This window comes from Malus domestica, chromosome 11, assembly GCF_042453785.1.
Source record: "Malus domestica chromosome 11, GDT2T_hap1".
NCBI classification, from domain to species: Eukaryota; Viridiplantae; Streptophyta; class Magnoliopsida; order Rosales; family Rosaceae; genus Malus; species Malus domestica.
This window is the reverse complement of record NC_091671.1, coordinates 8,680,618-8,700,676: the sequence shown is the minus strand read 5'-3', so window position 1 is coordinate 8,700,676 and position 20,059 is coordinate 8,680,618. Positions and strand designations below refer to the sequence as shown.

The 20,059-nt window shown below is 42.1% G+C and overlaps 2 long non-coding RNA genes across 4 annotated transcripts in view; both read left to right on the top strand.

Annotated features, from left to right (window-relative positions):
* Nucleotides 1-20,059, top strand: part of LOC139189171 (uncharacterized) — a 71,910-nt gene that overhangs the window by 45,921 nt on the left and 5,930 nt on the right. The window lies entirely within an intron of this gene.
* On the top strand, nucleotides 1,456-6,010 carry LOC114819497 (uncharacterized). 3 transcript variants are annotated; one of them, XR_011572800.1, is made up of 7 exons: nucleotides 1,456-1,526; nucleotides 1,615-1,779; nucleotides 1,908-2,047; nucleotides 3,437-3,624; nucleotides 4,986-5,055; nucleotides 5,194-5,253; nucleotides 5,322-6,010. It is a non-coding gene; the product is annotated as an uncharacterized lncRNA (long non-coding RNA). The 3 variants fall into 3 exon arrangements; XR_011572801.1 differs by lacking the exon at nucleotides 1,456-1,526 and adding an exon at nucleotides 2,675-2,715 and having other exon boundaries at nucleotides 1,533-1,779; XR_011572799.1 differs by lacking the exon at nucleotides 1,456-1,526 and having other exon boundaries at nucleotides 1,533-1,779.

The following is a 20,059-nucleotide window of genomic DNA, read 5'->3' as shown; positions in this document are numbered from 1 at the left end:
ATTACAACATGCAGACCCAAAATTGATCCAAATCAAAATTGAAAAATCCTAAAAGAACAAAGGCTAAACTATAGAACTTGGGTATTTCTTAAAACCCCTAACCCATGATATTTTAAATACATCCATAACTGCATCCTATATAAAACGCACTAAAATGTCAGAGATAAAGTTTGGAACTAAGCATTGTATAACATTTACAGATGACAACCAATGTAAATTTGTGAAAAGCGAAACCACCCCATTGTTTTGAATGTTGTTATTTTGGGATACCTTGCAAATCACATTTTTAGGCGAGGGAAAACTACCAGAAACGAAAAGGATTTATACCTTTTATCAAAGATCTACAGCCTTGGTTCCGCCGCCATTGCTTGTCTTCTCCGGTCTGGGTTTTACTTTCCTGGCAGTCTCTTCCTTCCCCGGTAGTTTTTTGTCCAGCAGAGAGAAAAAAAAATTACTTTCCTGGCAGTCTCTTCCTTTCAAAGATCTAAAAGCAAGGTTCCTTGATTCTTCCGCTTCAGAAATTTGTTGTCGCATAGCCAAAAAATAAAGAAAATAAGCTTTGGTTCAGAACTTACTCTCTGCAGACACGGGTTCCTCCTCAATTTTCGGCATCCTCCTCTTTCTGCGATCTCTCTCTCGTCTCTCTCATTGTCTCTGTGCAATCGTTCTCTCCCTTTCTCTCCCTCTCTCTCTCTCTGCGTTCTTCCCTCTGTGCAAGCCCATACTCACCAACTCCCTCAATCAACTCTCTGTCTCTCCCTTCTCTGTCCGTGAATCCCTGTGCATCGATAATCTGAAAACCCAGTTCGATTTTTCATTGCTCGGATGGAGAAAATTGAGGAATGAAAGCATACCCAAACCAAAAGGTCAGACCTCCATACTTTTCTCATCATCAATAATCTCTCACTCACCCAAAAGGTCAGAGATTTCCAAAACCAAAAGGAAATTAAGAGAGAGAAACGGAGGAGAGAGAGAGAGAGATCGGAGTACCCCCATACTTTTCTCTGACTGTCCCCCCTCTCCCACTCATGAAATTGAGGATCTGCAACAATGGCACTGAGATCCCCACTCTTCCCTCTCCCTCTCTCTCGCTCTGTCTCTCTCTCTCTATCGGAGGCATGGCCTCCCATCCCCGAAACCCTCACTGAATGACAGCATACCCAAACCCACCCCAATCCGTCTCAAGCGTACAGGACAAAATTACCCTCCTAACTTTTAATAACTACGTTCCAACCCAGCCCCATATCCCACGGTTTTGTTGTAAATAAAGCAAAATCGAGGGGGGAGGAATTGACCTCAAAAGACAAAATCACCCTCTAAATTTTTGAGAATTACCCCCCAACCCAGCCACATTCGGCTGGCATTGTTGTAAATAAAGAAAAATCAAAACAAAGGTGAATAGCGTCTGCCCTCCCCCCTACTTTAGTATAGATAATTTTAGTTTTCACCTTACTTGAAAATATTTTGGTCTGTACTATTTGTTCATTAGTAAGACTCGAAACCGAAAGATACAAGTTTTCTAAGAGGTGAGCTTCTGATAATTCTCTGTTTGTGCTAAAATTAAAGGTTGTGGATCTCTATGGTTGAGTTTCTGACTGGAGGAATCATTCCCAGATCGCGAGCTTGCATCTACACAGAAGTCCATCTGCCGCACAGTTGGTAGTGGGAAATGAAAATTGTACTGTTATTTTATTGCAGCTATGGCCTCCGAAAGACAACATTCATGTATGAGCAAGAGGGGGGTTACTGACGAATTATAGTCATAATCTAGTTGAATTTGTAAGAGTTGTGATTTAAATTCCAATGCTTTCGAATCGTTATAGTGTTAAGTCATTTCCTCAATTTCAAATCTAGCTGAATTTGTAAGAGTTGTGATTTAAATTCCAATAATTTTGTGATTTTCGCAGCGAAACCATTTAGCTGAAAGGGTATTCGAAGATGGGTTTTTCTCCGTCTTCCTCTTGGGTCATGTCATCAAAGGACATTTTTTTTTTGCAGACCCACTTCAAATCGAATAGATGGAAACTACCGACTCATCTCTTGGAAGGTAACTTCTGGAGTTGTTAATTTTTATGAAATATTTGACCTGGTTTTTTTTTTTTGGGGGTGAAATTAGATACTTAGTTTTTGAAATAATGCAATACAATATGATTAAAGAAAGAAGATTCTTATATGATCCACGTTTGTTCCTTATTTTTTTCTTAATATTTTGTTGTTTTCTAATTTCTCTTTGCATCCTTTTTATGTCCATCAGTTGGCACTCCATGGTATAAATTAACTCTAAATCTTTGTTGCCAACTGTTTTCTGTGTTTTTTGAATTACAGAAAATTTGCTTGGTTTAATTGTTTTTAATTTACGGTTTAATTGTTTTCCCCTATTATGATCGAGTGGTAAATTAGTTGAATTCCATAGAGAACGAATAGCTAAATGCATTTTCTTAAATATCTTGCAATGACACACTCTGGGGATTTGTTGTTTTCATGCTGTTTAATGTGAAACGTATGCATAGAACTCGAGAGGATTTATCTGTAGTCACCTTCAGTAATATTAGTAGCTTGCGTATTTCATTACTTTGATACTCTTCTAGCTGCTAGTTGGAAGATCATAAATTCAAAATACTATTATCGGTTTTGAAAACTCTAAAATGTGACTGTTTTCTGTGAACTATGATAGGATCTAATCTTTATTTCTGGATTGCAATCATTCCAATTGTGGTTAGTACATATAATACTCATCTCTTTTTCAGTTTCAGTTGTCACATGTTCATAAAAACTAACTAAACTAATTGCAGCTGCAACAGAATTATGCTTAACGAATCCACCATAATTAAAAATCTAAGCAAAGGATTATTCAACTATTTTGCTTAAGAATTTTCGGTTCACTGTCCCAATAAATGAATATTAAATTGGCTTTAATTTGAAAAAAAAAAAAATCCATTGCAAGAGTAGAGCAAAACCACAATCTTTTTACTTACTTTTTTTGCTTTGAGTCCCTTTCCTTCTCTAAATCCCAATTTTTAACTTCATTTCAAAGGCCATTACATTGCAAATGCCTCTTATTTTTTCATTGAAGTATACATCTTAAGTTGGAACAGGGGAAATCCATTCTGGTCAATCATCCAGCCAACAAAGATTTACTCCAACTCCTTTCAAAGTCTTAATCACATTTCGCAAAAGTTCATTACTTTCTTCTTGAACGATTGGATTGCCGATCACTAAATCTTATCTCATTTTCGAGAATGTACCTTTTTCTAGAAAGCACTTGATTTCAATTCTTCTTGACAAAAATTAATTGTTTCGATTAACACTGTCTAATTGGATTAGTATTGTTCCAACATTAGATTTCAAAAATTTCTGTGGAAAAGAAACTTATCTTCTGGGGATATTCTTTTGGGTATGCAAGGTTTGAAATAATTTGGGTTTTATTTGTTGGAAGGTGAATAAGGCTGAAGCTAATTTGATTAGAAAAAATTGAGAATTAAGAAAGTTTTGAAAGAACAAGAAGAAGAAGACTGACACGTGATAGAATTTGAATCAAGAGGAGGAAGAAAGTCGGTAGCTCAATGTAAAAACTAAAATCAATCCCTCTTCAACAATGGCAGCGGAGACAACGACGACCACCAGGTTCACTTTTTTAATTTAATTTTAATTTTTGCTTCTTTGGATTTAAGAAAATGAAACAAATTCTCATTTTAAAGGTGAACATTTGTTGATTGGATTCTGTAAAAGGGTTTTACTTTGATTTTTTTTTTTTTTTTGTAGCGTAAGCCTTTAAACTTTAGAGCAAACACTTCAATTCGAAACCTTTTAGATAAAACCCAATTTAATTGGAAATGGGAGAGTATGAATTAATTAGACAAGTAGATAGATGTGGGCTTTTTTTCATTTTTTTTTTCAATTGAACTCTTGAAGAGTTTTTGTAAAGAACTTTAGTTGTCAAGATGTGTGGAGGATATATTGCAATGCAAGGCATGTGTTAATCGTGCCGCACCACCAGTAGGTAAGCAATTTATCTTACTCTAGATTAAAAAAAAAAAAAAAAGGGTGTGTATTACGGGCTTTTTTGGGGCCGTCTTTTTTGATTTAGGGTTTTAAATTTGGTATTATGGGTTCTGTTTGGATGCTCATAAAGTATGAGAGCAGCAAGTATACTGAATTTAGTGTTCTGGGTTTGTTGTGTTTGTTAGTGAAATCAGAGTTTCCATAACTTTTGAGGTGTTTAAAGCTTTTGGTTGCGGAACGTTTAATATTTGAACTATGAGTAATTATTCTTAGGACATAAATTGAATAATGAAAACAAGTGAATTGAAGTGTTTCTAATTTGCATTAGTTGAAGCTTTGAAAATTAGTGTTTGTATTCCACCATTTCACTTAGAAATCCGCCCTTTTAGGTCGTAGAAGTCTCTCATTTTTTGTTTGGTGGAGTATTTTCTTTTCTTTTCTTTTCTATTTTTGTTGTTGTTGATTTTATTATAAATATAGTGAAAATATGTGGAATGAGATCTTCCAAGTAATGAATCATCAATGTCATCTAGACTCTGGAGGTTGGATAAAGCAAAATCAATAACCCAAAGTATAATCAGACAAAGAAACGCAATACAAAACCCAAATAGAAAAAACCCATTTGAAATTCAAGTGTCCACTGTCCAAACTTCAAAGAGAAAAAAGCTAATAAACAATAGTATCATCTTTAACGGTTTCAAGACCCATGGCAAAGTGCAGACATTTTTGCTAGATATTACTTTAGTCCAAAGAAAGCATAGCATTGCAATTGGCACTGTTCCAATGAACAGTGTTTTGATTGAATTTCACTTTATTTACAGATCTGTCATTGGGTTATTTACGGGCTTGCCATTCTTAAGTAAGCACACACGTCTCTATCGTCCGATATCGGGTCTTTTAAGCTCTCACAATTCACACCCAATTCACTTCGTCTTCTTCCCCAAATCAAAACCCTAAATTGATTGTGCGATTTAATTGTGCAGATCGGAGTACTATACGCTCGGTACTTCCGTCAAGGCAGCTCTGGTTTATCTCGGAACAGCGTTGGTGAAGGTTCGTTATTATTAATTCGTAGTTAAATCCACTGACAGGATTAGAAAAATCGCATTTTTATGTTAATCATATTAATTTGATGTAATTTCAACAGAAATGGCGCTGATGGGTTTTGTTTATTAAATCTGTGTTCTGCAGCTGGTTTGTTTGGAAAATATTCTGAAGGTATCTGACAATGAGAGCTTCGATCCGTATAAGGTATTTTCTATATTTGTTTCAGTTGAAATGTATCATTGTTTGGATTAAAACTTGATTTTTGGCCCAAGGATGGAGTCGGCCCAAAAGGAGGCCTGGAGGAATAGAAGATCAAGGCCCGGCCGAAACTGAGGAAAGCAGGAAAGGGCCTTTTTCTGACTTGATACAATTCATAAGGGCCACTTGCCCACCTACCCAAGGATCAAGTGGTGTAGACTGGTCAGACTGCACAGCCCATAAAGTACTTTATGGTGGCATTACATGTAATAAAGCTGATAAGTCATCACCTTCAGACCGCATTCGGGCAAAGCTGTCGCTACAGGAGCCAAACCGAGTCGTCTATAAAAGGAGGAAGAGAAGACAGGAATAAACACACTCAAACAAACAAACAAAAGTACAAACTCTGCTAAAAAAGCCAGATTTGCCTTTCAAAACGAAGCTGTAGTCAGCCCAAGCCTTCATCCTCCACGGGATAATTTTCTCTCCCAACCTCTGTAATAGCTCTGCTACCTTGTTCGAACTTGTTGTAGTATCGATTCACCTTTTGTATTCTCTTTTCCCCTCTCCCCCTCTAAACTTTCAGACCTTTGATAGAACTACAAAGATAGGGACCTGCAAGACGATCAGCCTTACTTGATAAGGTTTAATCTTGCCCGACCTGCTTTGCTCTGTCTTTGTCTTCTCTTTCTTTAAAGTCTAGCAGTATGTTGTATATTTCCAGTTATATGCAAGTTGTTTCTAGCAAAATTACAATGACAAAGCTCTCTCAGTACTTGGATCCGATTTGAATATATCTTCAATGTTTAAATCAGATCCAAGTTCTAAGTCCACGGGCATGTAAATTTGATTAGTTTAAAAGTCCTTGGCCTCAAGTTATAAAAAAGAACTTTATGTGGACTTAACCCATCCACGACAATCCTTGATAAACGAGAAGTCCGAAGTTACTTGGGGCGCAAGTAATCGACCTACCTTCTAGTTTTCTTTCTATTATATCATGATTATCATAGAACGCTTAAGTATGGAATGGATTCTGATAGGAAGCCTCAAGGCCTACACCTAAGGCCCCACAAAGGCACTTATTTGAATTCATTCTATTTTGCGATCTAGATGGTTTGAGTATAAGAACGGACTCTAATGGGAAACCTCAAGGCCTACACCTAAGGCCCCACAAAGGCACCTATTTGGGTTCGCTCTACCTCTCAGATTCAGGTAATCAGAAGTATAATAGTTATAAGACTCCAACAACCATAAAGACCAAATATGATATGTTCAAGTACTGGTTTAGTTTGACAGAAAGCCTCAAGGCCTACACCTAAGGCCCCACAAAGGCACTTGTTATATCTAACACGGTTTCTCGGGCATATGCATATTCATAACTAAAACTTGATATCAATTCGACATCTACCATGCTAAGATGGCAGTGGCACGCCTGAGCACCTAAATGTTAACCTTGATTGTGAGCCTCAAGGCCTACACCTAAGGCCTCACAAAGGCACCTTTCAAAGTTAACGATGTCCTTCTCTTTCATCCTTGCTCGCAGAGTCTTGCCCGAAGAGTCTTGCCCGAAGAGTCTTGCCCGACGAGACTTGCCCGACAAAGCCCGACAACAAAGCAGAAGCCCGACAGCAGCCCTCAACCGGCGCCAACCTCCAGGGGAGCTGTGTGCTCGTCGGCCAGGAAGTCATCCCCGACGGAAATTCCTGCCACGAACATAGTTTTGGCACGCCCGGTGGGATCTCTAATCAGAAGATAGAGAAACAGATATGCCAGAAGACTTACAGACCACGTTGTTTCAAATGCTGCAAAGATTGAAGAAAGCCTCCACAGGCTCTAGAAGTGATATAGATGTGGTTCCTCCCAAAGGAAAAAGACGTAGAAACAGCCAGCCATATAAGATGGACGTAATCAACCCTGCATTTCCCTTCTCAGGGGCCCATATAAATATGCTTAATATGACATGGGCGGAGAAAGGAAAAGGGAAGATTACGAGGGAAGAAGAAGAAAGATTGGCCGAAAAACCTGCAGAGAGAATAACCAAACGACCCGAGTATCCAAAGGCTGCCATAATCAAGGGGATGGTTATGTGTAGTAGATGCCAGTGTGAATGTGAGCTCGAGATTCCCTCGGCTGGAGTCCTCATTGATCACGAGTTAATCAGGAGGAAGGAAGAAGATATAAGAAGAGAAGCCTGCGAAAAGATTAAGCAGGCAACAAAGAAGGATACCTCTCAAAGTGTTTTTCAACGCTTAGGAGGTGATTCCCAGCCCAAGGCTTTATCAGAAGTGTTTCGAAACCATGAAGCTTCTGACGAGGCAGAAATGGAGGCCAAAATCCAGAGAGGTGCAGATCATCTTCAGAATGGCCAGATAATGGGGGAAGTCAAGAGAACTGATGGGATAACTAATCCCGGCAGAAAAGGGAATCCTGCCCACCTCGGGCGAAAATGGTATGTGGTCGGGAAGAACGGACAGCCTATCAAAGGCAGCACAAGGCCTACATGAATTCCTTGAAGACCCCCACTACCTCTGAAGCCTCAAAAAATCAAAAGTTGGAAAGAGCAACATCTGGAGGTAGTAGCCAGCTCCGGTGGCGAAATAAGAAGGAGGTAGAGACAGCCAATAGAAAAGCAGAGGGGGTGGGGGATCATGTGCCGCAGAGCCAACATCCTGGGAAGTATAGGATCTTAAGAAGGGCTCAAGAAGATCTGATCATGGTACCAACTCCTGGGTGGAAGCCGGAGCCTATTCGCATGGGAACTGTTGCATCTGAAAGAAGACCACTTTCTCTACCATTAGTGGATCCCTTTGGTGAAGTTCCAAAACAAACGTTGTACGAGGGCATGGATCAACCACAACGAGAAGGGATACCAGAACCACTGCTTCCAGCCGACGCGATGGCCTAGTTAGATGAATTCATAGAACCAAATCGGGAGCAAGAAGGAGGATGTACTCGAGCCCAGTAATTTCCACATCAACATGGCGTATATATTATCCGCCACGTTTGGTGCCAGACCTGATCAGCCTGCTACTATGGAGGGTGATTACTTAACAACGGAGCCAATGATGGCACAAGTTAATGTGGAGATAGCGGAAGAAGAAGACTCGGGCAAGGCTGAGCCCTCAGAAGCATCCAAAGGTGGTCCTCTAAGGATTTACACAGACGAGATGGTGTTCAGCCGCCCGAGTATTTCGTTGGCCAACCATCTGAAGCCTATATATGTTTCAGCTCACTTAGAAGGTGTGCCCTTCAAAAGAATTTTAATTGATGGAGGAGCAGCTGTTAACGTGTTACCGGCCAAGCAGATGAGGAAGATGGGGAGAGGTACGGAAGATCTTATTCCCACGGACCTTACGGTCTCTAGCTTCTCAGGTGCTATCACTAAAACTCATGGGATATTACCTTTGGAGGTGGACTTAGGATCCAAAAAGATAATGCTGGCATTCTTTGTGGTGGACTGCACCTCCACCTACGGAGCCTTACTCGGAAGAGATTGGATCCACCAAAGTTTAGCTATACCTTCCACTCTTCATCAATAAGTGGCTGTATATCATGAGGCAGGTACTGAAGGACCAGGTTTTTGGGAGATAGTAGAGGCCGAAACACGGCCATTCCTCCCCTCAACCAATGTGGCAGAAGCAAGTTTCTATCAAGGTGACGGCCCAAAAGCTTGAAGTGTTCAGGAGCTGACGAGAACGGCCGCCCTACCAAGGTGACGGCCCAAAATCTTCTGGAACAAGGAATGCTCCTTACTAAGGAGGAGTGGGATAGACCCTGTCTCATACCAAATTCCCTACACCATCAATGACTGAACAAAAGAAGAAAGATCAGGTCATGGCAGTCAGATCCCTGATTAAAAGACTGTTGGTATATGGGAAGGGAAGAAGACAAGAAAGGGAGCGGGAAGAGCAAGAATGGCAGGAAGAAGCTTCAACCAGCCAGCATGGAAATGGGGAGGAATCTTGCAGTGAAGAACTGGATAGGGCCATTCAAATGGCCAAGTGCATATATGATCTAGATGGGCCAGACGACTTGCCCGAGAGCCCAGAGTTGGTCGAATTTTTATGCGCAGAACCTGATAAGCCATCACCCGAAGTTCAGGATCCTTTGGAAGTTATTGATCTAGGCACGGAGGAGGATCCAAGACCAATACAGATCAGTGGTTTGTTAGGGGTTGATGATCGGGCAAAATTTATTTGTCTTTTGCAAGAATTCAATGACTGTTTTGCTTGGCATTATACCGAGATGCCAGGGTTAGATCTAACCTTGGTGGAACATAGAATGCCCATCAAGGAAGGATATAAACCGGTCAAGCAAGCACCACGGAGGATGTCAAAGGAGATAGAAGAAAAGGTCAAAGAAGAGATTGAGAAGCTAGTGAAAGCTGGCTTTATCAGACCAGCCAAATATGTGGAGTGGTTGGCCAACATCGTACCTGTTTTAAAAGCTGTAACAAAAGCAGTACGATGTTGTGTCGATTACAGAAATATTAATGGTGCTACACCAAAGGATGAGTACCCCATGCCCACGGCTGATTTATCCATAGATGCAGTAGCAAAGCATAAAGTTTTATCTTTTATGGATGGAAATGCCGAATATAATCAGATAAAGATGGCTCCAGATGATATTCATAAAACAGCTTTTAGGTGTCCTGGTCATGTGGGGGCATATGAGTATCTGGTCATGCCATTCGGGCTTAAGAATGCTGACGCAACATATCAAAAGGCAATGAATGCCATTTTTCATGATCTAATTGGCCAGAACATGGAGGTATATATCGACGACATCGTGGTGAAATCTAAAACAAAAGAGCACCATCTAGTAGATCTCAGGCAAGCGTTGATAAGGATGCGGATCCACAAATTGAAGATGAATCCAAAGAAGTGTGCATTTGGAGTAAAAGCGGGCAACTTCTTGGGATTCTTGGTGCATCAGAGAGGTGTGGAAGTGGACAAAAACAAGTCTCGGGCAATATTGGAGTCACCTCCACCCACCAACAAAGTGCAGCTTCAAAGGCTACCAGGCAAGATCAACTTCTTGAGGAGATTCATTGCCAATTTAGCGGGCAAAATCCAGCCGCTAACTCCTCTATTAAGATTGAAAGATAAAGAGAATTTCGAGTGGGGGCCGACCCACCAGCATGCATTTAACAGCATCAAGGCCTACCTAACTTCTCCACCAGTGCTGGTACCACCTCAAAGGGGAAAGCCCTTGAAGCTGTATATTTCTTCTTCGGAAAAATCAATTGGGAGTTTGCTAGCCCAAAATAATGAAGGTGGAAAGGAGCAGGCCGTATACTACCTCAGCAGAATTTTGATCGAGGTAGAAACAAGATATTCTCCGGTGGAGAGATTGTGTTTGGCTCTATATTTTACTGCCAGCAAGCTAAGGCATTATATGTTACCTTGTCACGTGCACATCATTGCCAAAACAGATGTGATAAAGTACATGTTGTCAAAACCTATGCTAGCAGGAAGGATTGGGAAGTGGATTCTAGCACTATCCGAATTCAGCTTTCAATATGTACCCCAAAGGGCAGTCAAAGGCCAGGCAATTGCTGACTTCTTGACCGAGCATCAAGAACCTCAAAGTGAGGTAATCAATATCCCAAGAAGTTTGGAGGTTACTAGCGTTTGGATCCCACCAAGAAGTGATGTTTCGGGCACAGAAGATTGGATCCAGCAAGAGATAAGAAGAGTAACGGGCATCTGGATTACTCCTTGGAAGTTGTATTTCGATGGATCCCACACTCAGAAGGCTGCAGGGGCTGGGATTGTGATTATAAATCCTCAAGGGGTGTATCATTATTATTCATTCCTGCTCGACTACCAAGAAAATACTAATAATCGGGCAGAGTATGAGGCCTTGATTATTGGTCTAGAAATCCTGTTGGATTTGGGGGCAGCAGAAGTAGAGGTCTTTGGTGATTCAAAGTTGGTGATAAACCAGCTAAATGGCGAGTTCAAGTGCAGACATATCACTATGGCAGGGTACTATATGGCAGCAACACAATTGTTGAGTTTCTGGGAGTCTGAGATATCAGTCAATCATATTCCTAGAGGGTCTAACTTAGCAGCCAATGAAATGGCGCAACTAGCCTCAGGAGTGCCAATACAGGAAAGAAAGCATGGAATAGAAGTCGAGATCCAAACAAGAAACCTTCCTTCCATCTTAGACAGCGGATTTAGTTTGGATGTAATGGTTCTGGAAACCAAGATGGAAGATTGGAGGGCACCCATCATCCATCATTTGAAGGATCCCTTTTTCACCTACAAGTAAGAAGAATAGGCAGCAAGCAACCAAATATGTCTTATGGGCGAATAACCTGCTAAGAAAAACCCCAGATGGATTACTGTTAAAATGCTTAGGCCAGGAGGAATCCATGAGAGTGATGGCCGAAGTACATGAGGGGATATGTGGAGCACATTAAGCAGGGACGAAGATGAGATGGCTACTCAGAAGGTACGGTTATTTTTGGCCCGACATGGAAAAAGACTGCAAGTCTTATGCCCGCGGTTGTGAAGAATGTCAGAGGCATGGACCTCTCCAACACGTGCCTTCATTGCCTTTGAATCCAGTGGTCAAGCCTTGGCCGTTCCGGGGATGGGTGATGGACTTCATCGGGAAAATTTATCCAGCTTCTAGCAAAGGGCATACCTTCATAATTGTGGCAACGGATTACTTTACCAAGTGGGTGGAAGCATCAGCAGTCAAATCCATAACTTCCGCCGTAGTCAAGAATTTTATTGAGACCAAGATCCTGCACAGATATGGGGTGCCTGAGACTATAGTAACGGACCGAGGGCCATCTTTTATTTCAAAAGAAGTCGAGGAGTTTGCAAGCAAGTACAAGATAAAGATAATCCAATCCAGTCCGTACTACCCTCAGTCAAATAGGCAGGCCGAAGCTAGCAACAAGATCCTGGTCAACATTATTAAAAGGATGGTGATAGATAGTCCAGAAAAGTGGCACGAGATGCTAGGAAATACGTTGTGGGCATACAGGACTTCCAAAAGAGCGGGAACAGGCACAACTCCTTATGCCTTGACGTTCAGGCAAGATGCAGTGCTCCCCATGGAGATCAACGTTAGTTCCGTAAGAATTCAGAACCAATTTGGGTTACATAGTGCAGAATATATCGAAGCCATGTGTCAAGGTATTGAAGACCTGGATGCAGCCCGAATTGAAGCCTTGAACCAGATTCAAGAAGGAAAGATAGCTGTTGCCCGAGCTTATAACAAGAAGGTGAAGGTAAAGTCTTTCAAAGAGGGAGATTTAGTATGGAAAACAGTCCTCCCGTTGGGAGCTCAGCTTCGGGGTTTTGGAAAGTGGAGCCCGACATGGGAAGGTCATTTCATTATTAGTCGAGTCTTGAATAAAGGAGGATACTACCTAGCGGACCTCAAAGGAAATGGGCAGAAACATCCCATTAATGTTAGATTCTTAAAAAAATATTGTCCTACATTATGGGATGTTAGGGATTGTTACATTGAAGAGGGGGCAGAGTGAAACAGGCTTCGGGAGTCTCATATGCAGTGTTTTTGTTCATCAAACATTCAAAGAAGGCAGAAAGACAGAAATTGCTAAAATAGTATTTATTTCATGTCGACAAATTGGTGAAATTTACAGAGTTCCAATCCTATGTATTACATTTGATTTTCTCTGAGTATGGTGGTGTCTTCAGTTGGTTTCCCGATGTCTTCATGGATGGAACCCAATCGGGTGATCGAGTTATGCGGCCAACATGGGCCTGGTAGAGGATCATCCGACGGGGCTGTCACCATATGTGATGGTGAAGCCCGATTTATCACCGCAGTTTGCGGGAAGACAAACCATCAAGAGGAAGCCGCCTGACCAAGGGTGTTGGAGATAGAGGGGCGGTTGACCAAGGGTGTTGGAGATAGCAACCATCAGGTGAAACCTCATTTTCTCGCGAAAGGGGAGTTTTAGGAAACTCTACTCAAAACCTGAGGAACCCATTTCTCAGTTTCTAAGACAAGAACGCTCAAGATGGATGGAAGTTGAAGGCTAGAGCCAAAGGGGATTTGGTAGTTTGATAGGAGAAATCCCGAGCTACATTTTATAGGGCCCAAGGGACAGTTCAAGGGTCGTGAGAAGAGCAAGGGGCACCAGAAGCACAAATTCCCAAGGACGGGTATGCATGCATGCGGGTATTCAATCAATGTCGATGCCTGGGATTCCAACCTTCACATTAATTGAAGGGGGCACTGTTTGGATTAAAACTTGATTTTTGGCCCAAGGATGGAGTCGGCCCAAAAGGAGGTCTGGAGGAATAGAAGATCAAAGCCCGGCCGAAACTGAGGAAAGCAGGAAAGGGCCTTTTTCTAACTTGATACAATTCATAAGGGCCACTTGCCCACCTACCCAAGGATCAAGTGGTGTAGACTGGTCAGACTACACAGCCCATAAAGTACTTTATGGTGGCATTACATGTAATAAAGCTGATGAGTCATCACTTTCAGACCGCATTCGGGCAAAGCTGTCGCTACAGGAGCCAAACCGAGTCGTCTATAAAAGGAGGAAGAGAAGACAGGAATAAACACACTCAAACAAACAAACAAAAGCACAAACTCTGCTCAAAAAGCCAGATTTGCCTTTCAAAACGAAGTTGTAGTCAGCCCAAGCCTTCATCCCCCACGGGATAATTTTCTCTCCCAACCTCTGTAATAGCTCTGCTACCTTGTTCGAACTTGTTGTAGTATCGATTCACCTTTTGTATTCTCATTTCCCCTCTCCCCCTCTAAACTTTCAGACCTTTGACAGAACTACAAAGATAGGGACCTGCAAGACGATCAGCCTTACTTGATAAGGTTTAATCTTGCCCGACCTGCTTTGCTCTGTCTTTGTCTTCTCTTTCTTTAAAGTCTAGCAATATGTTGTATATTTCCAGTTATATGCAAGTTGTTTTTAGCAAAATTACAATGACAAAGCTCTCTCAGTACTTGGATCCGATTTGAATATATCTTCAATGTTTAAATCAGATCAAAGTTCTAAGTCTGCGGGCATGTAAATCTGATTAGTTTAAAAGTCCTTGGCCTCAAGGCATAAAAAAGAACTTTATGTGGACTTAACCCATCCACGACAATCCTTGATAAACGAGAAGTCCGAAGTTACTTGGGGCGCAAGTAATCGACCTACCTTCTAGTTTTCTTTCTATTATATCATGATTATCATAGAACGCTTAAGTATGGAATGGATTCTGATAGGAAGCCTCAAGGCCTACACCTAAGGCCCCACAAAGGCACTTATTTGGATTCATTCTATTTTGCGATCTAGATGGTTTGAGTATAAGAACGGACTCTAATGGGAAGCCTCAAGGCCTACACCTAAGGCCCCACAAAGGCACCTATTTGGGTTCGTTCTACCTCTCAGATTCGGGTAATCAGAAGTATAATAGTTATAAGACTTCAACAACCATAAAGACCAAATATGATATGTTCAAGTACTGGTTTAGTTTGACAGGAAGCCTCAAGGCCTACACCTAAGGCCCCACAAAGGCACCTGTTATATCTAACACGGTTTCTCGGGCATATGCATATTCACAACTAAAACTTGATATCCATTCGACATCTGCCATGCTAAGATGGCAGTGGCACGCCTGAGCACCTAAATGTTAACCTTGATTGTGAGCCTCAATGCCTACACCTAAGGCCCCACAAAGACACCTTTCAAAGTTAACGTTGTCCTTCTCTTTCAGCCTTGCCCGCAGAGTCTTGCCCGAAGAGTCTTGCCCGACAACGCCCGACAACGAAGCAGAAGCCCGACAGCAGCCCTCAACCGGCGCCAACCTCCACGGAAGCTGTGTGCTTGTCGGCCAGGAAGTCATCCCCGACGAAAATTCCTACCACGAACAATCATTCCGAATAGAAATGTCGATTTTCGAAATGTTTATGCTGGTTCCCATGTTTGTAGATGAACTCCGGTGAGCCTCAACTCCATCAAACAACTACTAGCTCCCTGGAGCTTCCTCTTTCTCTTCTCTGTAAACACCGAGCGCACCAACGCCCCCATTTTCCGGCGAAGCATCACCACAAAACCACCACCACTCACTCCATTCTGCTCAGGACACACAGGGAAGGCCTTTCATTGTGCAGTCAGTTCTAAAATGTCTAGTCTTGCTGGGACGGGTTATCGGGTTCTTGCATCGGGTCATTCAAAAGATTCTTTAAGCTTTCCAAGTCCTTTTCTAGCCGTTGCACGTCGTGAGTATGCTTTTATATAACGATCATCCAAATTCAAGGCCTTTGTGCAGTCATCCTCAGCTTCCTGAAATCTGAAGAACAAGATGAAAATACACATATGCTTTAGGTCATTCGTGAGAAAGTACCCTGTAAGAGCTTTTACACAAGCACATGGCTTGCGTACATATGAAAACTGTGAATATTTACCGAAATCAAAAGTTTAAAACTTGCATTTTGTATTAATTTGAATGTTCTTTTCGTAAACTCATGTTACAATTAGTCGTTTATGTGTACGGTTGGTCAACAGTTATAAAGAATGGATAACCGCGATTATTTCGGGAATGTGTCCGGTGAATGGGATGGCTATGGAGCAGACTTAACAAGGGAAGGGTGCCCAATAGAACTTCCCGAGAATGTTGTACCTGCAGCTTACAGGGAGTGGGAGGTTAAGGTTTTCAATTGGCAGACTCAATGCCCTACTCTTGCTAACCCAGATGAGCACACTCTTTTATACAAGAATATAGAGCTACTTCCTGCTGTTGGATGTGAAGCTGATGCTGCCACTCGATGACTCCAGAGATTGTTGATGATCCACTCCAAATTATGTGAGTTTTCAAGGTAAATAATCACTCACCATAACCTTTTCCACTTACTAGGATTTTCTTAATTTGAACTTTTTTCTTCAGTTACCAATCGAAGTGTGGAAAGTTTTGGAAGAGACAGGTATAACATGGCTCACTGACCTTTTCAATAGGATTTTGAAAACGAAGAAGATGCCAAATGAGTGGCGAACGAGCATTTTGGTGCCTATCTACAAGAATAAGGGCGACGTACAAAATTGCATGAACTATAGGGGTATTAAGCTAATGAGTCATACAATGAAGCTTTGGGAGAGAGTCATTGAGCATAGATTGAGGTAAGAGACACGGGTTTCGAACAACCAATTCGGGTTCATGCCAGGGCGCTCAACCATGGAGGTAATCTATCTCTTACGAAGATTGATGGAAAGATATAGAGATGGGAAAAAGGATTTACACATGGTCTTTATAGATTTGGAAAAAGCGTATGATAGGGTCCCAAGAGACATTCTTTGGAGGATCTTAGAGAAGAAAGGAGTACGAGTAGCATATATCCAAGCTATAAAGGATATGTATGAAGGAGCAAAGACTGCCGTAAGAACTCATGAAGGACAAACCGAAAGCTTTCCCATAACTGTAGGATTACATCAAGGCTCATCATTAAGTTCTTACCTTTTTGCGTTGATAATGGATGAGTTAACATGACATATTCAAGATGATATTCCTTGGTGTATGCTTTTCGCAGACGATATAGTGTTGATAGATGAAACTCAGGAAGGGGTAAATGCAAAGCTTAACCTTTGGAGAGAAGTGTTGGAATCTAAAGGTCTTCGCCTAAGCCGATCAAAGACAGAATATATAGAGTGCAAATTCAGTGCAAATGGAGGCCAAAACGAGTTAGGGGTGAGGATCGGAGATCAAGAAATACCAAAGAGCGACCGTTTTCGTTACCTAGGATCTATCTTGCAAAAGAACGGAGAATTAGATGGAGATCTCAACCATATAATACAAGCTGGATGGATGAAGTAGAAGAGTGCATCCGGCGTGTTGTGTGACCGCCGTATGCCACTGAAGCTCAAGGGAAAATTTTATAAGACGGCAATAAGGCCGGTGATGCTGTATGTCACAAAATGTTGGGCGGTGAAGCATCAACACGTACACAAAATGGGTGTAGCGGAGATGAGGATGCTTCGTTGGATGTGTGGGCACACGAGAAAGGATAAGATTAGGAATGAGGATATCCGGGGTAAAGTAGGAGTAGCCGAAATTGAAGGAAAGATGAGAGAAAATCGGTTACTGTGGTTTGGACATGTGCAAAGAAGGCCTACTGACGCTCCGATTAGAAGATGCGACTATGGGACAAAGGTTCAGGGCCGAAGGGGTAGAGAAAGACCTAGGAAAACTTTGGAAGAGACTCTAAGAAAAGACTTAAAGTACTTGGATCTAACGGAGGACATGACACAGGACCGAGCACAATGGCGTTCTAAGATTCATATAGCCGATCCCACTCATTGACTTGGATTTTCCAAGTCTCCAACCGAGAAATTTTCCTCACTCGGGAAATTAAGGGAACACTACCTCAACCTACATGCTCTACTCACAAAGCTTCAACTTACAAGCTTCAATAAAAGAAAATTCAAAGAACTTAGCGAAGAAGGCTTTGGTGTATTTAACACAATACGTTGAAATGAAGGAAAGCTTATTTATTGATATTCCCGATAAGTTACAAATATGTACATATACATGAGTCAAAATAAACAAACAAGAGAGAGCCTTCACAAAGGTTGCTTAGGAGAAGTTTCAGCAGTCGGTAGAGCCCTAGAAAGAGAAGGCACCAGAGGGGGATCATTCGGAGCCTCAGTACTGGACAGAACCCTAGAAGGAGGAGGCATCAGAGGTTGATCATTTGGAGCTTCATTACGCGGTACAGCCTCAGAAGACGAAGACAATAAATGTCTTTGGAACAAACCCACAAATCTCTGATGATCAAGTACAACCTGACCATCAGATTCCTTCATCTGGTCAAGCTTCCTCTTCATGTTTGTAGCATAGTTATGTGCGAGTCGGTGCAACTGTTTATTCTCATGTCTGAGCCCTTTAATCTCCTGTTTGAGACTCATCACTTCAACCGCCAATGATTCAACTTGGCAGGTTCGAGCAAATAGGCGTTGGGCCATATTAGACACAGAACCTGCACACTGAACACTGAGAGCCAGAGAATCCTTAACAGCCAACTCATCAGACCGTTTGGAAAGTAGTATGTTATCTTTGGGAGTGAGAAGGCTCCTGGCCACCACCGCAGCGGTCATATCATTCTTCATCACAGAATCCCCAACGGTAAGAGGACCAGTAGGGGAGACGAAGGATGGGCGCCATATGTTGTCTGGAGAAGGCGGGGCTGCCTCTTCAACAAGGTTCAAGTTAAAACGACGGTCGGAGGGGCCAGACATTTTCAAAGGTGTTGAAGAGAGAAGAGGTCGGACAAATCAAGATCTTAGAAGTGCAAGAATGGAGCTTCTACTGGTGGAGATTCAAGTGTGCTTTGGAACTTAATGCCAGCCCCTATAAAAATCTACACTCGACGGAGCTTCAGAAATCGAAGAGGCGCCTGCTCAGAAATCGAAGAGGCGTTTGCTTTCTCAAAAGCTGGGTTGCTCAGAGACCACGAGGGTCGATCTCAGAAATCGAAGAGGCGTTTGCTTTCTCAAAAGTTGGGCTGCTCAAAGACCACGAAGGCTGATCTCAGAAATCGAAGATGCGCTTGCTTTCTCAAAAGCTGGGCTGCTCAGAGACCACGAGGGCCGATCTCAGAAATCGAAGAGGCACCTACTTTTCCAGCCTTGTCAGCACCTGTCACACGCATACTCAGCTTTGCGGAAATTATGGGCATTCTGTCGAAGATTTCTGGTGAAGTAGAAAGCACATGAATCTTATTGTTCAATCACTCACTTCCCACACGCAACAGTAGCTCATGGGTACCACAGATAACTTTGCCAAAGTTCTCTGACAAAGTTGAGACACGTGAAACTTGCAGCTCTCACTACATCGCTCTGAACAAGAAGGGTAAAAGAATAGCAAAGAAACAGCACTAACAAAGTTTAGACACATAAATTTTGAAGGTCTAGTTACTATATTATTACCCATAAGGGTAAAGGAACAGTACCACTGCTGGATAATTGGAAAGTCTCTGTGTGTCAACCTCTGTGCTTCGTGGCAAGGTAGACCAGCAAACATGCCCAACCTTTACTCACATTCGAGAAAACACTCCCAACAAGATTGCTTGCTCCAAAATCGAAGAGGCATCGCCCTTCGAATCTCGAGAGCCAGACTCCCAACATGATTACTTTCTTAAAAATCGAAGAGACACCGCTCTCCGAATCTCGAGAGCCAGACCCCTAGCAGGATTGCTTTCTCAAAAATTGAAGAGGCATCGTTCTCCGAATCTCGAGAGCCAGATCCCCGACAAGATTGCTTGTTCGAAAACCGAAGAGGCACCACTTTCCCAACTTCAAGAGCCGGATCTCCTTGAATAAAGCTTGTCTGTAATCTTCACACGCAACATTAGCTTTTCAGATACCACAGACCACTTTTTCAAAGTGCTCTGATAGAGTTAAAACATGTGAAGCTGGCAGCTCCCACTACCGTGCTATGACCAAGCAGGGTAAAAGAATAACATTACTACTTGTTGTTAGGGAGACTCCTATATATGTCGACCTCCATCCCTAACGGACAGGCAGACCTGCAAAAATGCTCAACCCTTCCTCATATCTAAGAGGGCACTCCCAACAAAGCCTTTCAAAATATTCAGCTTTCTTTCCCCCCGATAATACCTCTGCAAACAAGCTATACTAGAGCAAGAATATCTCATATCATCAGGGTTAAAAGCAAGAGTATCCCATATCATGCTTTTTCCCTGTCTTTTCCTTTGGCCTTGTTCTTACCTGCAAGACAAGGAGAAAGAGAGCAATCAGTCAGCACTTGGAATCAAGCTTCCAGCCAGGAACTGACTGCCTGGAACCCCTTACCTGATT